Here is a 26,544-nt window from a genome sequence, read left to right as displayed (position 1 = left end):
GCAAGCCCCTCAAGGGAGAGCTTTCCACAAACAGTCAAAGTACCCACATATAAGCCAGTCTCAGGAGGGCTATTCCCATGTGATTCTTCTTAGAAGACGGGTTATTTGCTACCACTTTGGAGCCACTGTAGTGTAGTGGTTAAGGTGTTAAGTGGTTAAGGTGACTACGACCTGGGAGACCAGGGTTCGAATCCCCACACAGCCATGAAGCTCACTGGGTGACCTTGGGCCAGTCACTGCCTCTCAGCCTCATGACAACCCTCTTCATAGGGTCGCCATAAGTCAGAATCGACTTGAAGGCAGTACACTTACTTGGAGAGCAAGCAGCTGCCACAGGGGCTGCCCATTGCCCTAACTGCGCTGTGCTGTTGAATCGACCCTTGCATAGTTTCCTTCTCTCCTAATCGGCTTTAATCTCATGTGCTATCAGATGGGTTCTTGACAGAGATTTCCTGAAGAAATGATAAGAGGTGTTAAGAGGGGAAAGATAAGCTTCACACCAGCTGAACTGCTGAGTCAAACTAGAGCTCCTTGCAAGCCCATTGACAATGCCCTCCTAAGCACGTTTATTCAGGCCCAGCTGTGCTCACTGAGGCTTACTCCCTTGTAAATTGTTTTATATTGCCTCCTTACATTGTATTTTGGTTGGATTTAATTTGTTTTAGCAATCACTATAGAGCAGGGGCTCTCAAACTGTGGTCTGTGGACCACCAGTAGTCTGCAAGCTTCATTCAGGTGGTTCCTGGCATGTCTGTGGACAGTGGTTGAAAATAGGAGAGGGCACATCAATTGTATGATATATTCATATTTTACTTTTATTTGTATTTTTCTTGCTTTTATTTTTTATAGTTTGTATTTTATTGTACCACAATTTGAATTCTACAGAATTCAAGTTACAACACAATAAAATGCAATATTTACCTTGATTAGACTATCCATGCCTTTTCCTCCCTGCTCATGCCCCAGGTCAATGAAGAAGGAAGTGGATATTGTGATCTTGTTATACGCCTACCCATGTCATTGGGCAGGTGTGGAGACACCTCCCCTCCCCCACATTGCCAAGGTTACCAATATGCATTTTCAAAAGGACACATTGTAGGGTAATACAGAATCAATCTGCAGTGTGCTTTTATTTTCAGAATGAAACCAGTTTCTCAAGAAGCGCCCTATCAGTATTTCTCAACATTATTTTAACCCATGCCCCCTTTTAGCTGACATAAAAATTCCATGCCCCCCACCTTCAAACCTAGCTCCCCGCATGATTTCCATTTCTCAAAAGGACTGAAAGTTGAATTATAAATAAAATGTAGGGCTCAATCATTACAACAAATCAAAGTATTTATAATTTTTAAAAAATACATTGTTCAAATTTTATTTCTATTGTACATACTTTAAAAAAAAAAAATCATCCCTGCCCCTGGATCTTCATACGCCCCTCTGGGGATGAGGCACACCCCACCAGTTGAGAAAGACTGATCTACATTGTGTGTGGACTACACAGAAACAAAGTACTTGGTATCCATTGACTCTAGAATAAAAGGTCATGTGTACACGGCCACAAGTGATTCGAGCATTGCCTGGCCCACCCTAGCTGTCAGGAGGACGAGATAAGAGTCTGGCAGGAACCATGTTTTCTTCTCTCTGCCCCACATTTCTTATCATCTTATCATCATCAGTGTGCTTTTCCCCCCTCTCTCTTTCTCTGCATCTGGGACGCTAACTTGGTCAGGTGGGCGGGTGTTAATGAGGAAACAACAGGAAGCATTTTGGGTCTTTTATTAGCTGCTCTGCTGTGCCTCACAGCTGGAGGTGAGTAATCTGATCTCTGCGGTGTCCTGTTTGCTGCTCCCGCTGCAAGCCACGCTACCCCCATCTCTGTTCACCTGGGGCCGGACCAGCCTGCAGCTCACCCTGATGTTGACACCCACACCAGGCCGCCCTTTCTTTCCTCTCCGCCCACGTTCCCCGCAGCAGCTTTGACACTTGCAGCTAACAAGAGCGAAGCCGACAACCCAGCTCTGGTGCCGACAGTGGCTAGGTATGTTGCACATCACTGCCACCTACTCACGTCCTGTCTGAAGAACGACTCCCCAGCTGCACATCTTAAGATGACGATTGTGTTCCTGGGCTGGGTTAGAGTTAGGTTTGGGTTTGTTTTCCTTAAGCGCCATGTATCCTTGACCTTCCCCCACTGCCCTTGTGTACAGTGGTGACTGGCCTCCATTGGAATTGGTGGGGCAAAAGGTGGGGAGCCCAACAGTAAGTAGAGCCAATGACAGGCAGAGCCCATCCTCCTCCCTGCTGAGTTCTACAAGAGCAACACTGGTACTAAAGTGGAGGAAAGTGACCCCTCCACCACTCAGAATGGTTGTAAGAAAGAAGATGGGCAGGTGGAGGAGAGAGCATTGCACTTAGTGGGGCAGAGCCCCATTCGCCCTAATGGACAAGCCTCCATTGCATGTGCACCAAGGGACAGTCCCTGTTTTCTGGTATCAGCAGTTCCTGGTTCATGGGCTCCTCTAGATGACCTGCATACCAGTAGAGGCTGGAGTATTTGGGCAAATGGGGCAGTGCTCCACCAACATCAGTGTGCTTCCAGCAAGCCCCCACTTCCTTACTTTCTTCCTTGTATCTGTTCCATGAAGTGACACTGCCTTTCAGCTTCCTCCACCTCCTTAGTCTCAGTGCTGCCCTTATAGAACTCACCTTGGATGAGTTGGCTCTGCCTGTCATTGGCTCTGGCTCCACTTCCTGTTGGTCTCCCTGCCTTCCGCCCCACGAGTCCCAACAGGCACCAGCCGCCACTGCTACTTATTGAACATCTGTCCTGATTTGCTTGTACAAAGCACAGACAATTATTTATAGATGATTTATATATACCATGCTTTGCACAGTCAACAGGGTGGTTGACAATATAAACAAATAAATAAGAATCCATAAAATGCATCAAAATAACAAATGCATTCAAAGGGCACAACAACACACAATGAGAATGGCTAACAGCAGGGATGACAATGACGTCTTTCCTCCCTCCAATGCCCTTTGAAAAAGATGCATCTCTTGACCAACTGCCTGCAACAATAGAGATGAGGCCAGACTCATTTGAGTAGAGAGAGCTGCTCTTGAAAAATCTGGGCCCTCATACCATGTACTTTATCTAGGAATGGAGGAGAAATTTGATGTAGTCCACATTTACAGTAATATATCAATTAAGGAATCCTCCAGGAACAAAACTCCTTTTAAGTAAGGCTTTTTTAAACGTAAAACTGACCAGATTTGCTTTGCTATGGCTAAACATCTAAGCCTGTGCCTTTTCTTTAAGGTGAAATTGACCAGCATGTGTCTGCTTTCCTATCATTTAAACCATAAGCCTGTAGGGTGAGATCTCTTGCTTTGTCCTAGGGGTGTGGAGGGAAGGATCCAATACGATTCAGAGGAGGTGGAGGGGGTGCGTAGGCACTCTTTAAAGCCCCTGTTGAAGCTCCCCCCACCGTCTATGTGCGGGTGCAGGAACCTATCCTAATTCTTTCCATGTTATTCCTACGTCTGGTACCAAAGTTTCCATTAAAGAAGTAATGTTCATGAACACGACTTTGTTAACTGAGGTATTACTGTAAAACCGAATCTATCAAATTTCCATTTTCTGAAAAAACATGAGAATAGAAACACAGCCATCCTTTGCAATTTGCACTTATCCGAATTTCGTGATACAGTTCTCCAACTAAACACCATTGACAAAAATGCATATATTAGGGCAAAGTGTGCATAAACATGAATATACTAGTGAAAATAACATATAAACATTCATTAAATCAAGGAAAATTTTGCTTGCAAAAATGTGCGCATTAGTCAAAACACCATACAAAACTGTGTTTATTTGGAGAAATTCATACTGAGGTCTGATGAATTTTCATGAGGATTTTTTTTTAATTGCAAATTGCTGCAGAAATGTGGAGAACTAAATTCAAGACTGGAAAAATATTTAAAAACATTTTTTAAAAAACATTTCCAGCAAAGATGCAGATTGGGGTAAGGTCTCTGTTTAAAAGGCTTGTTGGAATAGGAAGGTCTTCAGTAGGTGCCAAAAATATAACAGCGATGGTGCCTGTCTAATATTTAAGGGGAGGGAATTCCAAAGGGCAGGTGCCACAACACTAAAGGTCTGCTTCCTATCTTGCATGGAACGGACCTTTTTTTTTAATCATTAATTTTATTCAAAGTTTCAGAAAAGAAAAGAAAAACAAATTAATAACTAATATAATAAAAAATATTGTCTTCCGATTTGTCGCAGATCAGCTATAAGTATATAATATATAACAAACCTGTCCCTTAATATATTACAAAATCACTTTCCTCCAGTAGTTATCTTAATTAATCATCAAATCTCATTAACATCATATCATTTTGTTATTTCCGCAAAAAGTCAAAGAGAGGTTCCGCTCCTTGAGAAATATATCCATCGATTTTTCTCCAAATAGACATGTCAATTGATCCATCTCTACCAAGTCTGCTAAGTCCAGTAATTTCAATAGCCATTCTTCCATTATCGGTATTAATTCCATCTTCCATCTGCCATCCTTGCACACATAATAATCTTGCTGTCATAATCATATAGTAAGAGTCTGATAGGAATTTCCTTCATCACAAATATTTCCTTGCAATCAATTCTGAATGTATTACTGAAATGTTGTTGTAAGGCCATATCTCTGTTCCTCTTTTTTACGAAATGCACTAGCACATCTCTTGAGAGTTTTTCCATTGTCACATATCTAAAATTAATTCTATAAACTTTCTCTATTTCAAGTTCCATCAAATCATTCCAGTCCAGAAATTTTATCGAAACAGTGATAGCTTTATCTCTGATATCTTCACCAGTTTCTTCAGGGACAGCACTAGATTCCAAACAGTAATCTTTGTCTCTAATATCCATCACGGCCATAAAGTCCAAATCTTTTTCCAATTCCACATTTGATATATCTGTTCCAATCTCCAGGACTTGCACCTTCCCTTTAATTTCTCTTTCATCTTCTGTTGTTTGTCCAGTTATATCTTTGGTCTCATCTGCCTCTTTTCTGATATAATCCCTTATTTCTTTCAGCTCCTGTTTCACTTTGCCAAATTCAATTTCCATCTCTTGTCTGCCCTGTCTCAGTTCTTGTTTCGTTGTCTTAATCTCATCCATTATCTTCTGAAACATATCTAGAGGGAGAATCCCTTCCTGTACATCCAGGGTCTCTGCCACTTCTTTGATTGTCATTCTTAAGACCGAAGAAAAAACGCTTCAATTTCCAATATAACCACTATTCCCAAGCAAAGAGCAATTTGCTTCTTTTTCCAGCAATAAAGGAGTTAATATTCCAAACCTGTTGACATCATCATCTTAGACAGCACAAACTGCCTTATCTCTTTAGTGTCCAAGAATGCAAAACAAATTTAGTTCACAGCATCAAAATAGTTAGTGGCATAAAGAACAAGCAGATTCGTCAAAAAAAAAAGTAGACCGGAAAAAATAGTCCCAGACATATAATACTCAAATATTCATATAAATCAAATTTTCCTCCTTAGATTAGATGCCCCTCATCCGTTTGTATCTTTATAATGCTCAATTCCAGGCCAGCTTTTTGCTATAAAGCCAAAGATAAGCTATTTCGATTTTCTTCCTCCTTAATTCCGCGTATAAAAGAGAAAAGTATAACTCACCCAGGGATTCTTTGTTGCTGATTCTTTAACAGATCTCTTTTGCTGTAACAATTTAGTCCAGTTGATAAGAATAGACAGAAGAATGCTTGCCTGTTAAAATCTGTTTTTCTTTGAAGAAAAAAAAAGTCTCGCTTAGTCAGTTTGAGCTTGCTTGAATTCCCTGGCACCGTCTGACGCTGCTGGCTACACCTTCGTTCATGAATTCATTCAATGAATTCCAGTCCCCAACAAACACAACGAAGCTTTTGTGGATGATCTCTTCGTTTCTCCCTTGCCTGGGAGAAAATTTTTACCAGTCAAAAAACTCTTCTGACTGGTTTTAAAACTGAAAAAGCTTCCTCTGAGACGAGAGCTCGTCTCAAAGGCAGTCACAGGCATAGCGATCCTCCTGGGAAGTCTCGCATGGAACGGACCTTCTGATGAGATGGTATCTGCAGGAGGCCTTCACCTGCAGAGCACAGTGATCAACTGGACATATAAGGGGTAAAACAATCTTTCAGGTATCCTGGTCCCAAGCTGTACAGGTCTTTATACAACAAAACCAGTCCCGAACTTAGCCCAGTAGCTAATGGGCAGCCAGTTTGCTGAACTGTATTCAACCAACAACAAGAGGACCACACATTCCCTATCCCTGTTCACGAGTCTACTTTAGGTTGAAATTGAGCCTGATTACACACATTTCCTCATTAAGAGAGCAATGTCAATCAGCCCTAGTTTCTATGGGGAAGGGCCAAAGTGATAGAGCATCTGCTCTGCACACGGAGCATCCCAGATTCAGTCCCCAGCAGATTCAAGCAGGGCTGAGAGAGAACTCTGTCTGTAACCCTGGAGAGCCACTGCCAGCCAGTGTAGACAATACTGAACTAGATGGACCAATGACTTGACTCAGTATGAGGCAGCTTCCTATGCTCCTCCCCTGAAAAGTATGTGGAGAGGGAAAGTTCCACCTGATGGGATCCCCTTAGGAGCAGAGTGTCACATGAGCATCCTTACGCTGAGGTCTAGAGCTTTTCTGTGACTTGGCTGTAAAGCGTCATCAAGTCATAGAATTTTAGAGTTGGAAGGAACCTGGGAGGTCATCCAACCCCCTGCTGAGTTCAGGATGACGCGACGGGATGCAGCTATAGCTCCCTGACAGATGGCCATACAGCCTTTGCTTAAATACCCTCCAGCAAAGGAGAGCCCACTGCCTCTCAAGACAGTCAGTTCTGTGATAATAATCCTCAAATATCAGAAGGGTTATCATGCAGAAAAATGGAACAGGCTTGTCCTCTGTTGTGCCAGAGGGCAGGAGGTGAACTCAGCCATAGCTTAGTGGTAGCGCATCTGCTCTGCATGCAGAAGGTCTTAAGTTAGATCCCCGGCATCCCCAGGTAGGGATGGGAGAGACTCCTGTAAGAATGCCTGGAGAGCTGCTACAAGTCAGGGTTGGCAGTGTGGACCAGTGATCTGACTCAGTTTAAGGCAGTTTCCTTTGTTCCTATGAACCATGGGTGGAAGTGGCAGGGTGGCAGATTTTGGGGAAACAGGAGACATTTCCTTAAGGATACAAGGCATTCAACAGTGGAAGGTGGCAGGCTCTCCCTTGCTGGAGGTATCTAAGCAGAGGATGAGCCGTCATCAATCAGGGATACTACAGTTGCTCCCTGCATTACAGATCCTGCATTGAGCAGGAGGTTGGACTAGATGACCTCTAAGGTACCTTCCTATTCCAATGACCCCTTCTTCCGCCATGGCCGTTTCTTGCCAAAAAAGACTGGCGATCATGGGTCTCTGTCATATCATCTAGCTCTGCCCTGAGAAAGAAAATGCCTTCTCATTTGCTAGTGATATGCCTCTACCCAGTGCTCACCTAGGCAGCGGATTTATAAAATTATCTCCTGGCCAGTTAGGAAAACAGGAAGCTGTCTTATATAGACCATTGGTCCATCTAGCGCTACACTAACTGGCAGCAGCGGATCCCCAGGCTTTCAGATGGGGGTCTTTCCCAGCCCCACCTGGAGATGCCAGGGATTGAGCCTGAGACCTTCTGCATGCAAGGCAGATGCTCTGCCACTGAGCCACTACAGCCCTTTCCCATAAAACACAGTTATTAACCAGTCCATGTGTGATTTGGGCTTTGTTTGTATTTTTAACTGTTTTACTAGATGGGCTTCATTTAAAGTTTCAAGGTAATTAGAGTGAACAAACTATAAGCCTTTAATTGAATTAGCATATGCAAATAAAAAATGGATGGGTTTTTCCTCTCTGGGGCAAGGGCAGCCCCAGGAGAAGAGGTGCTGACTCAAAGGAAGTGGCCCATCTTGATGATTCATCAGCCCCAAAGGGTTTTATCTTCCTCCCTGAGATTTTTCCTGCTTTGCCTCCAGTTGTCCTGCAAAATGCCACAAAGGTGAATTGGAAGGCACTGGCACATTATGATTGGTCCCAGGGCATGTTGCAAAGACACATCATGCAGCAAATTTGCTGAAGCTAAGCACATCTGGATCTGGTTGATGCTTGATGTGAGACTGCCTGGGAACACGAAAGGAAATCGCCTTATACTGAGTCAATCCATTGGTCTTATCTAACTCCGTATTGTCCACACTGACTGGCAGCAGCTCTTCAGGACATTCCCAGCCCCACCTGGAGACACCGAGGATTGAATCTGAGAACTTCTGCATGCCAAGCAAATGCCCTGCCCCTGCGCTCGGGGCCTTCCCCTTGGCAGGAGAGAGTACATAATCCACCAATTATATTTAAATAATGAACAAATGGAATCAGTAAAACCATCCAACTGCAGGACAGTATTTATTTTTTTAAATATCTTTGTTTCTGGTGTTCCTTACCCTAAGATCCCAGGGTGGGTGACATAAATGAAAATACAATCACAAGACAATGAAGAATCGACAAACCATCAAACGGCGACCCAAAGCATATACAATAGGGCCCTGCTTACCGGAGTTCCGTTTTGCGACATTCTGCTGATGCGGTAGCTTTCAATTCGGGGAAATTCCCCATTTTAAAGCCGATTTTGCGATTTTATGGCATTTTGCGACATTTTCGCGTGACACGGCCATTATAGTCAATGGGTTCCTCTTTACGTATAAGCGGGGCCCTACTGTAATAAGGTTGTGGCATCTGTTTTATACTGTTATCATTGGTTTATTTCTTTGCTAAGTGGGTACCCTGTTTTCCCCATGTACAATGCTGAAAGCGGCTAACAATATTTATTTATTATTTGATTTATGTCCCTCCCTTCCTCCCAGCAGGAGCCCAGTGCATAAAATGTCATAAAGGGCATCAGGGGTGCAAGGGGGGGGACCACCCAATCAATAGTTAGCACTGCTACAGCTCCTTTCAAATCATCTGGCTACTGCATCACCAACTGCCAGGAGCAAGAAGTGACCCACTCACACCCCAACATATCCCAAATTCATACTGTTCCCCTGCATGGATTTTAAATTGAATTCTAAATCACTCTGGGAGCCAAGCCTATTCATGCCACACATTTAAAGCACTCATATACCACTTTAACAGCCCTGCCTTCCCCTCACAGAATCCTGGGATCTGTCATTTGTGAAGGGTGCTGAGAGCCATGAGGAGACCCCCTATTCCCCTCCCAGAGCTCTCAGTCCCAGGGAACTCTGGGGGAAGCCATGGCTGTTTAAAGTGGTATGATCAGTGGAGACTGGTGGCTCCAGTGTCAGTGGGGCAGAGAACCTGCTCTGAGTTTTAGTCTGAACTTTCAAGGAGCTGTCCAAGGTGTTGAAAGCCGAAAGCACTTTGGGCAGCTCCTTGAAAGTTCAGACGAAAACCTGGAGCGGATTCATTTCCTGACTGACACAGAAGCCACCAGTCTCCATTGGATATGATACTGCTTTACATGTAAGGTGAGATGGGCCCATAGTCTGACCAGTATAAGAAGGCTTCCTCTGTTCCAAGAATTAAAATGGGACTCTCCGGAGCTCCTTGGATGAAAGGTAGCATAGAAATCAAAGAGTTATCATAGATTAAAGCAAAGGTAGCCAATGTGGTGCCCTCCAGATGTCATTGCTCTACAGCTCCCATCATTCCTGATTATTAGCTATGTTAGCTGGGGTTGATAGGAGTTGGAGTCCACCAAACATCTGGTGTATTTTATTAAGGGTGCTGGGAATTGTAGTTCTGTAAGGGGTCTCCTAAACTCTCAGTTCCCTCAATAAACTACAGTTCCAAGGATTCTTTCGGGAAGCCATGACTGTTAAAGTGGCATAAGAGTGCTCTAAATGTGTGGATGTGAAAGCACAGTATATCTGGGATATACAGATCAGCCTTTGCCAACTTTGTACCACATTTTGGACTACAATGTTTTGGACTACAATGGCCATCAGCCCCAGCCAGCACAGTCATAACCATTTCTAAATATGAGAGCCACTGACACTACCAGAGATCAGAATACAGCCATTAGAAAGACTGCCGGCCTGCCCCTTTATAGACCTATAAGGTCACGTAGATCATCGGGGGAAATTTTACTTGTGACACTGCATCCTGCCAACTATCACAGGGTGGTAGCCACAAAATGGTTTTGTTTTTTTAAATTGCCCCTGCACTCTGGAATACTCTTCCCTCTGCCCTCTGTGAAGCATCATTCATCAGATGCTTCGGATGTCTTGTGAAGACATATCTAGCACTGTTACAGGTGCTATATAATACTTATTCCATACTTGTAAGAAATAATTATTTTAGTGTAGCAGCACCTACACTTTGGAACATCCTGCCTATTGACATCACACAGGTGCCTTCAGTGTATTCTTTTTTGGTGCCTGCTTAGAACATTTCTGTTTAGGCAAGCCTATCCAGACATATAAATATTTTAATCTCTTTTCAGTTTACTGCTGTTTTTATTGTTTTAATTAATTGTTTTCAACCTTGTATTGATAATTGTAATGTTTTTCATAAACTGCTTAGAGGGTGTTTTGTTTTTACAATCAAGTGGTATAATTTTTGGTTAGTAAGATAAATAAAATCTTTTTGCTCAGGCTTTCTCTGACCCATAAGATTGGACTCCATTATTATTCAGTTCCTGTTTCTATCTATCTACCTACCTATCTATCATACCGTCATGCTGGTTTTTATGTTGTATCTCTGTCTTCATTATAAGGTAAAGGTGTCCCCGCACTTATAGTGCGAGTCGTTTCCGACTCTTAGGGTGATGTCTTGCAACGTTTACTAGGCAGACCATATATATGGGGTGGGATTGCCAGTTCCTTCCCCGGCCTTTCTTTACCCCCCAGCATATGCCGGGTACTCATTTTACCGACCACGGATGGATGGAAAGCTGAGTGAACCTCGACCTCTTTTACCGGAGATTCGACTTCCTCCTTCCGTTGGAATCGAGCTCCGGCCATGAGCAGAGCTTCGGCTGCGTTACCGCCGCTTTCCACCCTGCGCCATGGAGGATCTTCATTATACTGTTCTATTATTTTATGCTATTTTTTATAGTGCTTAGAGATTTTAAAATCTGAAGCAGTTTAGAAATGCTTTTAAATAAACAAAGGAGCCGGTAGCAATTATCTTGGAATGTGGGAGAGATGGGATTCTTTTCTGTGGTTAAGCACAGGGCTGGCATTAGGGGTCAGCATTGTTAAGGACCTGCCAAGGTGCAAATCTCAGCGGGAGGCCCACTGGCTATCCCTGAGGCCCGGGGCAATGAACCTCCTATTGTCACTGCCTGATCACTTACCTCTTCTAAACAAGGCAGCAGTGACCGAGCATGGAGAAGAGGAGGAGTGTTGCCTAGTCTGTCTTGCCTAGCCCTGACCTGGTACCAGACAGGACAAATCAGACACTCCACAGATCAAGGATCTTGAGGAGCAGGCATGGCTCCCTGGAAGCAATGCTGAGGACTGAGGGGTCCTCTGGGTTGGGACCTGCTGGAGAACCCCAGGAGCTGTCAGAGAAGAAGGTGGAACTACCACTCATTTTCAAGAATGCCAGCACAAAAAGGCTTTTGTGCAGGCCAGAGAGACATCATAATATGTATCTACAGACACAGAGTCAGCATCCTACTTGCAAAGAAGGGGTCTAATCATGAGTAAGCAATCCCTGAAACTCCTTTACTGCCAGCAGCTCTGGTCAGGGTGTGTTGCAAGAGGCCAAAGTATATAAAGTCTCCCTCTTAAGCCTCCTAGTTTTCAGAAGCAACACAGGTCTCTGGTTACTTGTTTTTTTGGCACCTCGTGTTTGATTCTAGTTCTCCTCTTTGGTGTGTTGTCCTTTGCTGAACTCCCTGTGATATTGACCTTGGACTGTTTTCCTGACCTTGCATCTGGATCACATTTGGGCCTGGGCTAATTCTCTGTGCTGGACCTTGTGTTGTTTGGATTGTGCTGTACCAGCAACCCTGCCTGTGTTGATAAGTACTTTGGTGGAAGGCTTATACTTCCTGGGACGGGGACCCTAGTCCCTGAGGGGACCCAGTGGAGTGTGACTGAGCAGCAGTTTCGCCTTGCCCTCTCTCTGGGGGAGGACTGTGAGGATTGGGCACAACCGAAGAGCGCACACATATGGGTAGCAGCAACAGAAGTGAGGAAGAAGTTGGCCAGGGTGGCTGTATGTCCTCTTTTTCAGAGGACAGTCTTCCATTTAAAAGAGTTCTCTGAAGGGTTGTCCAGTCCAAGTTTGTTTTAAAGAGAAAGAAGCCTAAGTAGCAAGAGCATGAGGGGCCTTGGAGTTGCCCACCAACAGTTAGCAGCACCTGGACAGCAGCCCAGCAAATGCACAGGTTGCTCACTCACAGTCTTGCCTGCTGTCATGTGATGTTCAGAGCTTGGAAAAGTAACTTTTTTGAACTACTACTCCCATCAGCCCCAGCCATTATGTTATGTTATCGCATTTAATATCGTTGTTGACCTTTAATTATATTTTTCATACCAATATTCATATTTCTTTTAATTGTGTTTATTTCTTTTTTGTTTCTCATTGTATTTTGATCTTTTAAAAACTTGAATTCCATGTAATGCTTTGTGCTAGATGCTGTATAATTGCTAAACAGGTGGAAAAATAATTAAGTGGCCTGCCAAGAACCTCAGCAATTTTCAAGCAGTCCAGTTTCAAGTCCAGGGGGAGGGAGTATAGTCTTTCTATTTAAATTGTGGTAGAATCATAGAGATGGAAGGGAGCTATAAGTCCACCAAGTCCAAACCCCTGCTCAATGCAGGAATCCAGATTAAAGCATACCTGACAGGTGACTGTCCAGCTGCCTCTTGAACACCTCCAGTGTTGGAGAGCCCACCATTGCCCTAGGTCATTGGTTCCATTGTTGGATAGCTGTAACAGTTAGGACACTTTTCTTGATAAAGAAATCTGACTTCCTGTAACTTGAGCCCATTATCCCCTTTCCTGCACTCTGGGACAATCAAGAAGACATCCTGGCCCTCCTCTGTATGGCACCTTTCAAGTACTTGAAGAGTACTACCATATCTCCCCTGAGTCTTCTCTTCTCAAGGCTAAACATACCTAGTTCTTTCAGTCTCTCCTTACAGCACTTTCTTTCCAGTCCCTTGATCATTCTCATTGTCCTCCTCTGAACCTGTTCCAGTTTGTCTGCATTTTTCTTTAAGTATGGTATCCAGAACTGGACACAGTACTCAATATTAGGCCTAATCAGTGCTGAATAGAGGGGGAAAAATACTTCACACCATTTGGAAACTATACTTCTGTTAATGCAGCCTAAAATAGCATTTGCCTTTTTTGCAGCTACATCACACTGATGGCTCATGTTCAACTTGTGATCAACAACAATTCCAAGATCCTTCTCTCATCTAATATTGCTGGGCCAAGTATCCCCCATGTTATAACGATGCATTTGGTTTCTTTTTCATAGGTGTAGAACTTTGTACTTATCCTTGTTAAATTTCATTCTGTTGTTTTCAGCCCAATGCTCCAGCCTATCAAGATCCCTTTGAATTTTATTTCTGTCTTCCAAGGTACTAGCTATCCCTCCCAATTTTGTATCGTCTGCAAATTTGATAAGCATTCCCTGGACCTCCTCATCCAAGTCATGAATAAAAATGTTGAAGAGCACTGGGCCCAGGATTGGGCCCTGCGATATCCTGCTCATTACCTCCCCCGGTTTGAGAAGGAACCATTGATAAGCTTTCTTTGAATACAATTCTGTAGTCACCTGTGGATTGACCTGATAGTTGTTCCATCTGGCCTACATTTAGCTAGTTTGCTAATCAGAATATTATGGGGCACTTTGTCAAACGTTTTGCTGAAGTTGAGATATATTATGTCCACTGCATTCCCACAGGCTACAAGGGAGGTTATCCGATAAAATATATATATATAAGATTAGTCTGGCAGGATTTGTTCTTGATAAATCCATGTTGGCGTCTAGTAATTGCTGCATTGTTTTCAAGGTGCTTAGAGACTGACCACTTTATAATCTGCTCTAGAATTTTCCCAGGGATCGATGTCAGGCTGACTGGTCCGTAGTTCCCAGGTTCCTCCTTTTTGAAGATGGAGACAACATTAGCCCTCTTCCAGTCCCCTGGCACTTCACCCATCCTCCACAGTTTCACAGAGATAATAGATAGTGTTTCTGAGAGTTCTTCATCCAGTTTCTTCAATACTCTAGGATACAGTTCATCGGCCCTGGAGATTTGAACTCATTCAAAGTGATTAGGTATTCCTTGACCATTTGTCTATCAGTCTCAAGCTGCAATCCAGCCCCTTCAACTTCACGTTTCCCAAGAGGGCCATAGACCCTCTTTTGGGAGAAGACCGAGCCAAAGTAGGAATTGAGCACTTCTGCCTTTTCTATGTTATCTGTTATCATTTTGCCATCCTCATTCAGTAACCATACCGCCATTTCTTTTCTCTTCCTTTTACTATGAATATACCTGAAGAAAGCTTTTTTGTTGCTTTTGGCATCCCCTGCTACCCTCAGCTCATTCTCAGCTTTAGCCTTCCTGACATTATCCCTGCAATTCCGTGCTACCTGTCTGTACTCTTCCTTTGTGGTCTGGCCTTCCTTCCACTTCCTTTATGTGTCCTTTTTTGTTTTCAGGTCATCTCGAAGCTGTTTGTAAAGTCACATTGGTTTCCGCTGTCTTCCCCCTTTTTTCCTTGAAGGAATTGTTTGCCCTTGTGCCTTTAGAATTTCCTCTTTTATAAACTCCCAGCCATCTTGGGTTCCTTTTCTCATTAGGGTTGCTTACCATACAACCTCACTTATCATTGTTCTGAGTTCATAAAAATTGGCTTTCCTGAAGTCCAGGGTATGCATACGGCTACTCTCAGCTTTTACTTCCTTTAGTAATGACTTCTCAATTCGCATCTATACATACAAAGCAGCAGAGGCAAATTTTAGGCAAATCTGAGAGTTCTTTGGTCATCTTATTTGGTGATGCTTTTACTCTTTTTCCCTTGACACCTCATATGCAAATTTACCACCCCCACCCCCCAAAAATTCTTAGAATTTCATCCCCTCGCCAGCAAAATCAAAACTATCTTTGTGGGTATACTTACCCAAGCGTGGAAAAAAAATGAGCCAAATACTGTCGCTTCTACCGCATTTCTTTCCTCTGTTGTATTCTATTATGGCCTTGTTGTTATTAACATAGGCAAACCTGGGCGTTATTATTGTTATTGCTGTTATCACTTATTATTTTCATTATTATTGGCAAATCTTATGCAAATCGGGGCATCACTGTTGTTACTACATGTACATCAGTATAGGCAACTTTAAACTATTATTATTATTATTATTATTTATCATAATCATCAACCATTGTTGAATTACCCTGGAAGTAAAAGCTGCAATAAAGTTAGGAGCGGGGTGTCGAAAGGGAAGCCTGCAGACAAAGGCTCTGTGCTGTTACCATTGCAGCCAAGAGAGAAATCTACAAGGGAAATTTTCCCCCTTGTTGCATTGCCATGCTAAGAAAAGCTGCACTATTATTTGATTTCTGCTTCTTGAGCAACTGCTAAAGTTGCCTTTAAAAAAGCCTAACTGCAAGCTTTACTCCAGGGCTGTACAGTCTGCACCTCTGTGCGACAGCAGTAGTATCCGCAGCAGAAGCATAGCTCCCTCCTGATTCCCTTTTGCTTTGTGTGCAGGCATGCAGCCTCCGGCTGCTGAGCCTGAAGCAGGAGTTGGGGCTGGCTGAGGGGGGGTGGGGTGGAAATTGAATACAAAGAACTGAAACTAGCAAATTGGCAACTCAGCGCTTTCCCAAGGGAGAAGCAGCCAACCCACATTCCCTTCCTCTGCCTGCACTTTCCTTTTCAAGGTTCTCAGGGTAATTAGTACTTTGCTAATGACACACCTTTCAAGCGCTCACCCAGGTGCAAGGAAATGATTGCTCACTCCACGCCTAGGCCGTGTCCCCACAAGCTGAGGGGAAGCAGGCTCTTTGCCTGCTTTCTGGCAATCCCCCCCCCACTATCACATATATGCACATGCGCATCTGCACGCGCACACACCCATACTTGCTTTTTGCACTGAACATTCATGGGTGATCAATGGCAACAGTGCTTCCTTTTCTGTGCATGCATGCCCCAGAGGTACACTCCATCTGCCAGGGAACAAAAAAAGGAGGGACGGTGGAACACCTGGGTAAAGTGTATGCAGGTACACTCATCCACAGCTGTTTACACATGACATTCAACTAGGGTTGGGCAAACTCCCCCAGTTTCCCCCTGGATCGGGGTGGACAGTGCCCACTGGAACTAGTAGGGCATACGGCAAGGTGAGCAACAGTAGGTGGAGCCAGAGCCAATGTCAGGCAAAGCGGAAAGAATGCAGGCAAGTGGGAACTGACTGAGGATGGTAGGGCAGTGCCCTGTTCACCTTAATGAACCAGCCTCCACTGTCCTGGACTGAGCTGGACATGAGCCTTTTTGTCTTCACTCCCCACCCCAAGAGAACTCAGCCCATTCCTTGAGCTGACCTGAGGGCCCTGGGAAATGAAGGCTTCTCTCTCTACCATCCACATACCCCTAAAGTCCCAGCCTTCCTTCCAGTCATCAGTTTCCAGTGGGATTCAATAGCATCCTGGCAAATTCAAATCACACAATTATAGCTGATTGGGAGATCTTGTGCAACAAATCCACTCCTCCAAAAGATCAGACTTTTTCCGATAAGGAAAGTGATTGGGAAAATGCATTGGGCAGTGTGGTATAACAGTTGCCTGGTGCAACATTGTCTAATCTCGCATACAAATTGGAATGAGCGGTTGTTAAACAGTAGTGATGTCATCTAGTCTCTCCCTGAACAAGTCAGGCTGAATGCTCATTTCACATGTCATCAGGAAGCAACTTGATTCATGTCAGTTTTGCTTCCTCAGCTTTTGCAAGTGACATTGACAACAATCCATGAGGGTGCATTTTCAAATCTATTTCCTGCCCCCATCTATGGGGTGTGTGGACACACACACACACACACACACTTGAATCCCACTGATTAGACTGTATTGAATTCAACTGACTGGCTTGTGAATAGTATCAGTTCTTAAGATGCATTCACTGAAGCTTGTAGAAAAGCAGTGGTGGCCAGCAATCATCTAATTTTGAAATCATCTAATTGACCTTCTAGGAAATCATGAAATGAATATTATTACTATTTATTAGCTTTATATCTGCCCCTTCATCCCAGAAGGAGCCCAGGGTGGCAAACAAAAGCACCAAAAACACTCTAAAACATCATAAAAACAAACTTTAAAAGATACTAAAACAAAACATCTTTAAAAACATCTTTTTTTTAAAAAAAAGCTTTTAAAAATCTTTTTTAAAAAACCTTTAAAAATATATGAAAAAGAATTCCAACAGTGATGCCGACTGGGATAAAGTCTCTACTTAAAAGGCTTGTTGAAAGAGGAAGGTCTTCAGTAGGCACAAAAAGTTAACAGATGGCGCCTGTCTAATATTTAATAGAAGGATTTGTCCCTAGTCAATTGAATAAAGGACAATACAGGACATAGTGTTGGAAGTGTTGGGATGCAACTCAGACTTGGTGGGTTTGCACGGGGATGTTTACAAAGTAGATAGAGAGAGGAACCTCCAAGTTTCCTAGATTATCTTTCTTATCTAACTAGTGCTGACCTCCTGGTTACTGCTCAGGACTGATGTGAGTTGTAGTCCAGCAACATCTGGAGGGCCGAAAGCTCAACACCTTTTGTTTTATACTTTTGCTGAAGGAGAGCAAGTGAGCCTGAAACAGATAGGCCATCTTCCATGTTGCATACCCTTAGACTTCCCACTCTCTCTGTGTGTATAGCACAATACATGTTGTGCAATGTGCTGGAAAGCAACAGTGTCCATGCTACAGGCAGAGGAAGTCAAATTGACCAAGTGGAGGGTGAGTGGATGAGGCACTTGCATTCTTTGTTTCTCAGGCAGTGTTACAAGCTGCCATGACCAGAACTGGGAACATCTCTGTGCATAGCTGTCCACTGTGGTGAGCCTCTAAGGCTACAGATGGTAGCACCTGGGGCCATGATGGGTTCCAGACCAGCTGATGGCTTTGTTCGACAGCAAGGACTATAAACACTTCCTGAACAGGAAGCAGAATTTCACTGGGCAATGACAAGCCTCCAGACTCAAAAATCTTGGTTCTTCTGTCCCCAGCTGCTACCTGATGGCTCCCTGCAGCTCAAGCTCTGATAGGCAGTGAAAAGGCTGAGATTGGCCAAGCCTGTAAAGCAGGGGTTCTCAATTTTTCTATGCCCAGGGCCCACTTGAGAAAGGTGAAAATTATGAGCTTCACCTGTCACAAAATGGTGGTGGAGACAGTTTGGCATAATCAGCTGGCAGTTCCCATCATCACTTTCTACTGATAGCTAACCCCTCTTGGAAAGTTGTGAAATTATTTGCCACAGCATTTTCCTTGTGGCAAGGAGCTCCATAGCTCAGTTTTCCTCAGGCTAAGTACAGACATTTGATCTGGAGGTATCGTGACTCGGCCATTTTAGGTAGAATGTGCTGACCCAGAGGCTCTAAGTCAGGAGTGGGGAACCTTTGGCCATCCAGTGCTGATGGACTCCCATCAGTCCCAGCCAGCATGGACAATGGCCAGGGATTATGGGAGTTGTAGTTCAGCAACACTGGAAGGCCAAAGGTTCCTTACAACTGCTCTAAGTGGAGAAGGCTTTTTCTATCATTTTCTTCTCTCTGCCACATGCCTCTCAAAACATTTTTACCCATCTCCTATAACTTCTTCTCCCATTGTCCTTTCACACTCAGCTTGTATGTTATCCCCCATCCCCCCCAACCCTGCAAATTTCTTTCATTTCTCTTCCATGGTCCTTTTACATCCACTTTTTCTTCCTATAATAGATTTCCTCTCTTATCCCCTTCCCTTCTGTTCCCAGTTTTTTTTAAAAAAATTGTCATTATTATGGATAAATATTAACCTTTTATCTCACCTTCTGATTTCCTGCAACACCCCCATGACCCTTTCCCCTCAAAGGATGGAGATACCCCTTTCTCCCTTCCCCCATCCCAGCTTCTCAGTCTCCCGGCCACTTTTACTCGGCATGCAAGAAGTTGCTGGCAGTGGTAGCTGATGGCTCCATGTCAGTGAAGCAGTGGATTCCGTTCCAGCCTTTAGTCTGAACTTTCAAGGAGCTGTCCAAGGTGCCAAACCTATTTTGGGCATAGATTTCATCACCTTGGACCAGCTCCTTGAAAGTTTGGACTAATACCGAGAGCGGATTCCACTCACTGCCGGGTGATGTCGGTGGTGCTGGCATTGGTCCAACCAAAAGTTTATGGGATGGCTAAGGGGTAAGGCAGACAAGTGAAGAGGTGCTGGGTGGGCTGTGGCACTGAGGCCCATCCAAAAGTGGCCTAAGACCTGCTGTTAGGTTCCGACCCACTGTTTGAGAAACAGTGCTATAAAGGCTTGATTTGTTTCTCTACAAGGCACAGTGCCCATCTCCGGAGATAAGCTTTCCCAGGCCACTTCCAGTTACCCACTTTCTCCAAATACCTGATTGCACTGGACTGTATCAGTAACTTTCCACTAGAGGCCTCCCTAATAACAGCATTTGGAAAGCTTTGCTGCTTAGCCTTATGGGAGCAGGAAACAACAGTGTGGATAATCTGTGCCTCTTAACCCTTTGACATGCAGAGGATATTGGGCAGGGAAGCAAAAGAAGCTCCAATAGGAAGATCCTACGTGATTTCAGCAGAACTGCAGAAGTTTTTCAGTGCATACCTTTGCACTAGCAGCAGCCCTTGAAGCAATTTTGTACTGGGATTCCTGGGACCAGTGACAATAAAGTGTTATGTGTAGGAGTGAGCATCAAGGCTCCCTGCCAGATCAGATTAAGGGACCCTCCAGACTGGTGTTTTATTGCCGGTGTATTCTGCAATTGACACAATATTGGTGCATTTATGATGGATTTATTCTGCTTTAGGTTGATGCTTCTCTAAAGCTACCACTTTATAGCTGGCCAGAGGGCCTGTAGCTCAACAAAAGCAGGACAAAAACAACAACCCAAAATATGCGTGGCATAGGAATTTACAGGATTTCAAGGGTAAGTTACAGGATATGCACTAGGGTTGCCAGGTTCCGGGCCTGAGACTAATCCTGTATCTTTAGGAGAAGAGAAAGTCAGCCAAGTGCAGGTGCTCTTGCAACACTGTAATGGGAAAAACCACAAGGTGGAATTCTCCCTTTCCCCTGCACAACTTGTAAAGTAGAGAAGACCTCTTGGTTGCCAGGCCCGGCCTCCAAGAGGTCTTATGTATCTTTAAAAGTTGTGCAGGGGGAAGGGAGAATTCCACCTTGTGGTTTTTCCCATTACAGTGTTGCAAGAACACCCGCACTTGACTGACTTTCTCTTCTCCTAAAGATACAGGAGCAGTCTCAGACTCTGATCCTGGCAACCCTAATATGCACTGATTAGAAATGAAGCAGTGTGACCACTCCAAACGTTTCTGTAGGCACAAACAGTATTGAAAGTGGGACTGCATGTGTCCACCCCCATAGCATCTTGAGCACAAAACAGCTGCAGCACTGGGAGACTGGATAACCTGGGATCTGGGAGTGAGTACTTGAGCATCTGGGTGCTTGAGGGCTTGTTCCTGTGGGTTGCTGTCTCTGGAGACAGCTGAGGGTCCTGGTAAGTGCTGCAAGGATTGGGACCCTCTGCCTGACCTTGACTCCACAGAGATGCTGCAGTCAATCTTGCAGCCTCTTGCATCAGCTCCTGGCTGGGTCAGGGTGCATAAAAGCTCGGCTGCCTTTGGGTGGCACATCTGCCACTGGTGGGGTTGCCACCAAAGGGTGTTGGGAAGCCCCTTAGGGTGTCCTGAGGATGCTACTCCCTTCTATTATTTTAACTAATCTAGAGGAGATAGATAGTGTGGAGTGTGTATGGCACATGTGTAGTTCCTGTGCAGGGTAGAGAGCTTGTGCTGTGATAGGAGAAAGTTGCCAGAAGTTTTCACAGTGAGAGTGTGTAAGTGGCAGAAGGCTGGCTCTCCCTGGGTGTGAGACAGGAGAGAGGAGTAGATGTGCCCTGTGTGAAAGATATTGAGTGGGTCTGACTACTCCCAATTCTCTCAGAGACCTGCTGGGATAACTGGTTTGGGTAGGTCTTGTTGGTGGGCTCTTGTTGTGTCCATATCAGGTATTTAGAGGGAGTCTTAGTAAGGAAGGACATGGATGATGCCACTCCAGTTTCAGTGATCATGGGCAGAGAGAGTTGTAACCATGGGAAGGTGGAGAGCTACCACAGAAGATGAAAGCAAGGCCTTGTTCCTTGCTCCCAATCCTCCCATGATGAATTCCTCAATGCACATCTGCTGTGCCCACTGGCCTGTGTGTGCTGTTGTTTAACATCAGATTGGTACACAATAGGACCACATTCATCCATGGATGAGGATGCCATGGGTTTCATCATGGATGAGGATGCCAGTTTGGTGTGCATTACCCTGCCTGGGTGGGTGAGCTGGGAGGAGTTGATCTGACCCAGCTTTGCCCACCTGGATACTCAGTGCAACACCAGCACAGGCTGCAGAGATGGGAGGGAGGAGTTGCTGTGGTCTACAGAACTTCCACCTCTGTCCCTAGGAAACCATTCTGTTTTGGAGCTGGCTGTGAGGGCCTGCACCTGCTGTTGGGCCAAGGAGACAGTAAACTAGGATTGCTACTGGTGTACCATCCATTCTGCTGCCCAGCAGCTTCTCTGACTAAGCTGGCAGAGGCCATTTTGGCTGTGGTATTGAAGGAGCCCAGAATGATAGTCCTGGGTGATTTCAGTGTCCATGTTGAGGCTACCTCTAGTGTTATCTCATCAAACTATGCAGTGCAAGAAGTCTTGAAGTCAGTTGTAGAATAGTGCAGGTAGACTGGCCTTTGTTGAGACTGGCCTTGTTTCACCACATGCTTGTATTTTCACAAAGCTGGAAGGAATATTTGTGTTGCAACCAAGCTGTGTTACCTAGCACCATCAGAAGTCGACATGCTATCTTGGTATCTGGGTCTTGGTATCGCATCCAGGCATTTAAGGGAGTGGGTTTTCTGTTTCCCATATGCTTGCCTTCCAGACTACATTTAACCTCAAAGCTCACAACACAAAACAGCTGTTTTTGGAACTTTGTCTACCACCTAGTCTGCCCATTTCTTGAAAACAGAAGCAGACTTGTTAGTTAAATATTACATTCCATATTGGGGTGATTCTTTCCTGTATACAGAAAAATGTGTGTGTGTGGGGGAGACACAGACAAGAAGGATAGGGCCACAGAGCAGAGCCCCATAGATTTTACCATATGCGGTAATATAAGCAAGCTCTTGCTAATAGAAGCAGGGAGAATCACATTAAGAATACCAATACAACCTTCAGTATTCAGTTATAATTCAGGGAGTGTTAGGACAGGCAAACAGGAAGAAGGGACCCACCATTCTATTTATTTGTGTCCCTGGGCTCTTGCTATTAATGCTTGACCTGCAAGACAAAATGAAATATTAAGTCATTATCCCTGGTATTCATTACCAGCGGCATTATTGCCAGAAGTGGCTGAGCCCACCATGAGGTTTCCTTGGGGGCCATTTGCTAGATTAAGAAGAAAACAGATATAATTAACCAAATTCAGAGATGAGGCTACTCACTGATTCTCCCCGCCCCCAATTTTGTATTTTAAAGTTCCCAATCTTGTTTCCCAAATTTTACTTCAATTATTTTTCCTACAGCAATTTTAAATCCATCCATTTTCCAGATTGAGGGCAGGAGTTTTACATCGCTTTTCCTCTTCATAATTGTAGTCCAATTTAGAGGGGAGCAAACAGATTTAATGCTCCAGCTGTGCGTTCTCTAATAGAACAATAAGTGGATAAGACTTGAAAAGGAGGCTTACCAGTCGCTATCACCATCTGAGGTTTCATAATCTGATTCCAAATCGATTGAAATTTCATCTGCATTGTTTCATCTGTATCAATTCATCACACACCTTTTTCCAGTTTTTCCCAAAATTGTACAGTACAAAATTGTACAATTGTACAAAATTGTACAATCCATCTTTCCCAAGTCCAAGTCCCAAGTCCATAGACCATCTTTCTCAAGTCCATAGATCCCAGGCAATCAGGGTGCTTCCTTTCCAGTTTAAATCAGCTGCTACCCACCATTTCATACTATTTCATACTGACTTCAGAAATATATTTTCCTGCACACTTATCTCAGAGGTGAGATCCTGCTCTTCTCCAAATTTTAACTCCATGTTATTTGTTGGGTGTTGGCATACCAATCTCTCCACCTCCTCACTTTCTCCAATTTCACAGTTGTTATAGTTGGAACACCAAGGAACACACATGGATTGTATTTCCCATTTAAGCAGGTCACTCATGGTACCTTTCCATGTTGGAGACTCTGCTTCCCCATGTCTAACCTAGTGTAAGATATAAGGTTGAATACAGTTAAACCAGGAATTCCTTTTTGCAGGTGTTATGTAGTTAACCTTCTGTGTTTACAACTGAGATCTACTCCTTTGTATAAGAAACCAAAGCTTTGGTGCTGGGATTTTGCCAGCAAAATCTTTAACTGTAAATAATTTTGCAGCGCTGCACTTATATTTCATTAAAAATCCCAATTCAAGACTTAAGAAGGTAGAGTACCCAAAAGGGAAAGGAGTTCCAGAGGAAAATGAATCCTCTCTTTGCAAGATGCTAAGAGGGAAAAAGTGAAACATTTTGTAGCTACATAACAAGACAGACATAAACATTAATAAGACATTCACAACCCCCCAACTAATCTTCTTCATTGGTCATGACTTGGCTGAAAAGGGTTAGCAGGTGATAGTTTATGAAGATTGTATTATTTTCTAACAATGTAAATCTGGCTTTCCCTAAACAGACACATTAAGACTCACTGTGCTCTTAAATACCTTTGTTTCTTTAACCAGATCAATTAAAAACCATTTTAGCAAGTTAGGTTACATCATAGAGACCCTTCAAAGAGAAAGGAATTTCACTTCCATTGCTTCTTTAACATCAGACAGCTAGAGTTATTACATTCTCTTTTTTTTTAACTTACGCCCTCCGTGGCGCAGAGTGGTAAGCGGCGGTAATGCAGCCAAAGCTCTGCTCACAGCCGGAGTTCGATTCCAACGGAAGGAGGAAGTCGAATCTCCAGTAAAAGGGGTCGAGGTCCACTCGCCTTCCATCCATCCGTAGTCGGTAAAATGAGTACCCAGCAGACGCTGGGGGGTAAAGAAAGGCTGGGGAAGGAACTGGCAAACCCACCCCATATATACGGTCTGCCTAAGTAAACGTTGCAAGACGTCACCCTAAGAGTCGGTAACAACTCACACTATAAGTGCGGGGACACCTTTACCTTTTTTAACTAAAGAGAACCTGAAACCACACCAGCCTCTTCTAGTTATATCCAATTGTTATCAAAAATAGGATTACAAGACTTCAATGCATAGATTTATACAGATTTCCCCTAAAAAAATGACAAATTCTAGTTTTCTGGGCTTGAGGAAGTCCATAACCTCTGGCCATGCACAGACTGCCATACATGAAAAGTTGCTCTAGAATTCCCATATCATGGTGCTAGTATCAGGCTCACTTGTAGTCAAAGACTAGTTCAACGCAAACTTTAAATTTATCTAATTTGTATACCCAAATTTTCTTCAGAACCAATTAACTATAGAAATACAACCATGCTGTTTTAAAAGTGGGCTGGGAAAGGAGGGGTAGCTGGTGGATAATGCTCACCCTTCTCCCAGCCTAGAAGTGTGCCTTTGAAATTATATACTGATCTCAAACCTCCTCCAAAGAGTGGAGAAAGAGGAGTGGGCCTTGAGTCATTGCCATTAACCTGCTCTCTTGCCATTCCTTGACCATTCCAAATCTTTGTTAACAGCAAAGTAAGATAAGCAGGAGAATAGTTACTTTTTCCTAATCCTTCAACTTCACTCTCCAGTCTTATCCTCACACCTTCTTCACGACATTCTGTATCCCTTAACCATTTTTTTAGCCTCAACTTTCCCCTCCCTATAATGGACACATGGGGCTTTCTTTAGAAAAAAACCTAGCTTTTGCACCAAACTGATGCCTTTTCAAATACCCTTCCATTCCTCATGGGGAATGTTTTAAAACAGTTTCCTGATCTCTAACTCTATCCACTTTTATACATGCTCTCACCTTCAGGTACTTTCTTAAATCACCTAGGCAAACCTATGTTTTGTTCACAAGTCAGACAGCAGAAAAACTTTCTCATAGCATTATTTAGGCAACACTTCATTTCAATTTCAAGTTAGGGGGGGTGAAAAGGCCAACTTTCCCTTTTTGCTAAATGTATTGTTTGTTAAACCAATTTTCTTATATACACTCAAAAATACAATTTGCAATACATTTTGTCCCACATACACAGAAACCCTTGGGGATGCAAAGGCTTGCACCTCCTTTCTGGTGTTTTAGGCAGCAGACATGACTTCCTCAAAACTTTTAGCTAGTAACGCATAAATTTGGGCCATTGGTAAATGTGAACTGGGGTGCAGCAGCAACCATGGTGTATGTTCTGTCAATGTGTGCCCTTCTATTACCAGGGCTAGTCTACCCCCGGGCAGGGGTGCTGTTTCCGCCATGCTGGAGCCTGCCCAGCATCCCGTTATTGGAGAATCTAATGGGAAAGTAGCTATTGTTATGCTGTTGCAAAGGTAGAGGGTTAACATTAATTCATCTGTTTGATTCCTGACCCATATTGGGTGGGGCAATTTGGATAATCTCTTGGAAAATCTCAAATAATAGGGGCTCTCTTGTATCATTTCATTTTCCTGTCAAGCTTTCCATCTTCAGTGTATAAATCTTACTCTTTTATGCCTTATTCTCAAAACATTTTTCACAGCATACCAGTCAACAACAATCTTTAAAAGAGCACAATGGGGAGGGGAGGGGTCAGGAAAAGAGAACTATTTTCTCCCCCTAATGGTCTCCCTCTGCTCACTAGTGACTCCTATTTTTCCCATATAAAGTTCGGCATTCATTCTACATTCATTCCTCCTCTCATCCCTTTTTGTAGTCACAATACAATTCACTAATAGGCAAAAAAAAAAAACCCTTGCAGTTTAAGAATGTGCCTATAGCCAACAGATATTTATATCAAACTTTTAAAAGCAGGGAAATTGGGCAGCTATAATGAATGCACCAGGGGAGGAGACTTGACCTCTTCTCTGAGATATTGTACTGCCTTACAAATTTGTAAAAATGCAAACACATTTTGGTTTGCTTTTTAATCCAGGAGGTAAGAAATGGGATCCTGTGGAAGTTTGCTGAGAATTGATTGATCATTTACATGCTTACTAAATTCAATGGGATTTACTCCCCTGCAATCATGCCTAAGATAGGTAAAACTGATCACAGGGGAGGGA

The 26,544-nt window shown here is 43.7% G+C and overlaps 1 protein-coding gene across 2 annotated transcripts in view; it reads left to right on the top strand.

The window, feature by feature from the left end:
* Positions 1-26,544, top strand: part of LOC133370229 (mitochondrial peptide methionine sulfoxide reductase-like) — a 289,872-nt gene that overhangs the window by 83,401 nt on the left and 179,927 nt on the right. The window lies entirely within an intron of this gene.

This window comes from Rhineura floridana, chromosome 15 (assembly GCF_030035675.1).
Source record: "Rhineura floridana isolate rRhiFlo1 chromosome 15, rRhiFlo1.hap2, whole genome shotgun sequence".
Classification (NCBI taxonomy): Eukaryota; Metazoa; Chordata; class Lepidosauria; order Squamata; family Rhineuridae; genus Rhineura; species Rhineura floridana.
Note: the sequence above shows the minus strand (reverse complement) of the source record. Positions and strands in the feature narration are given on the sequence as shown.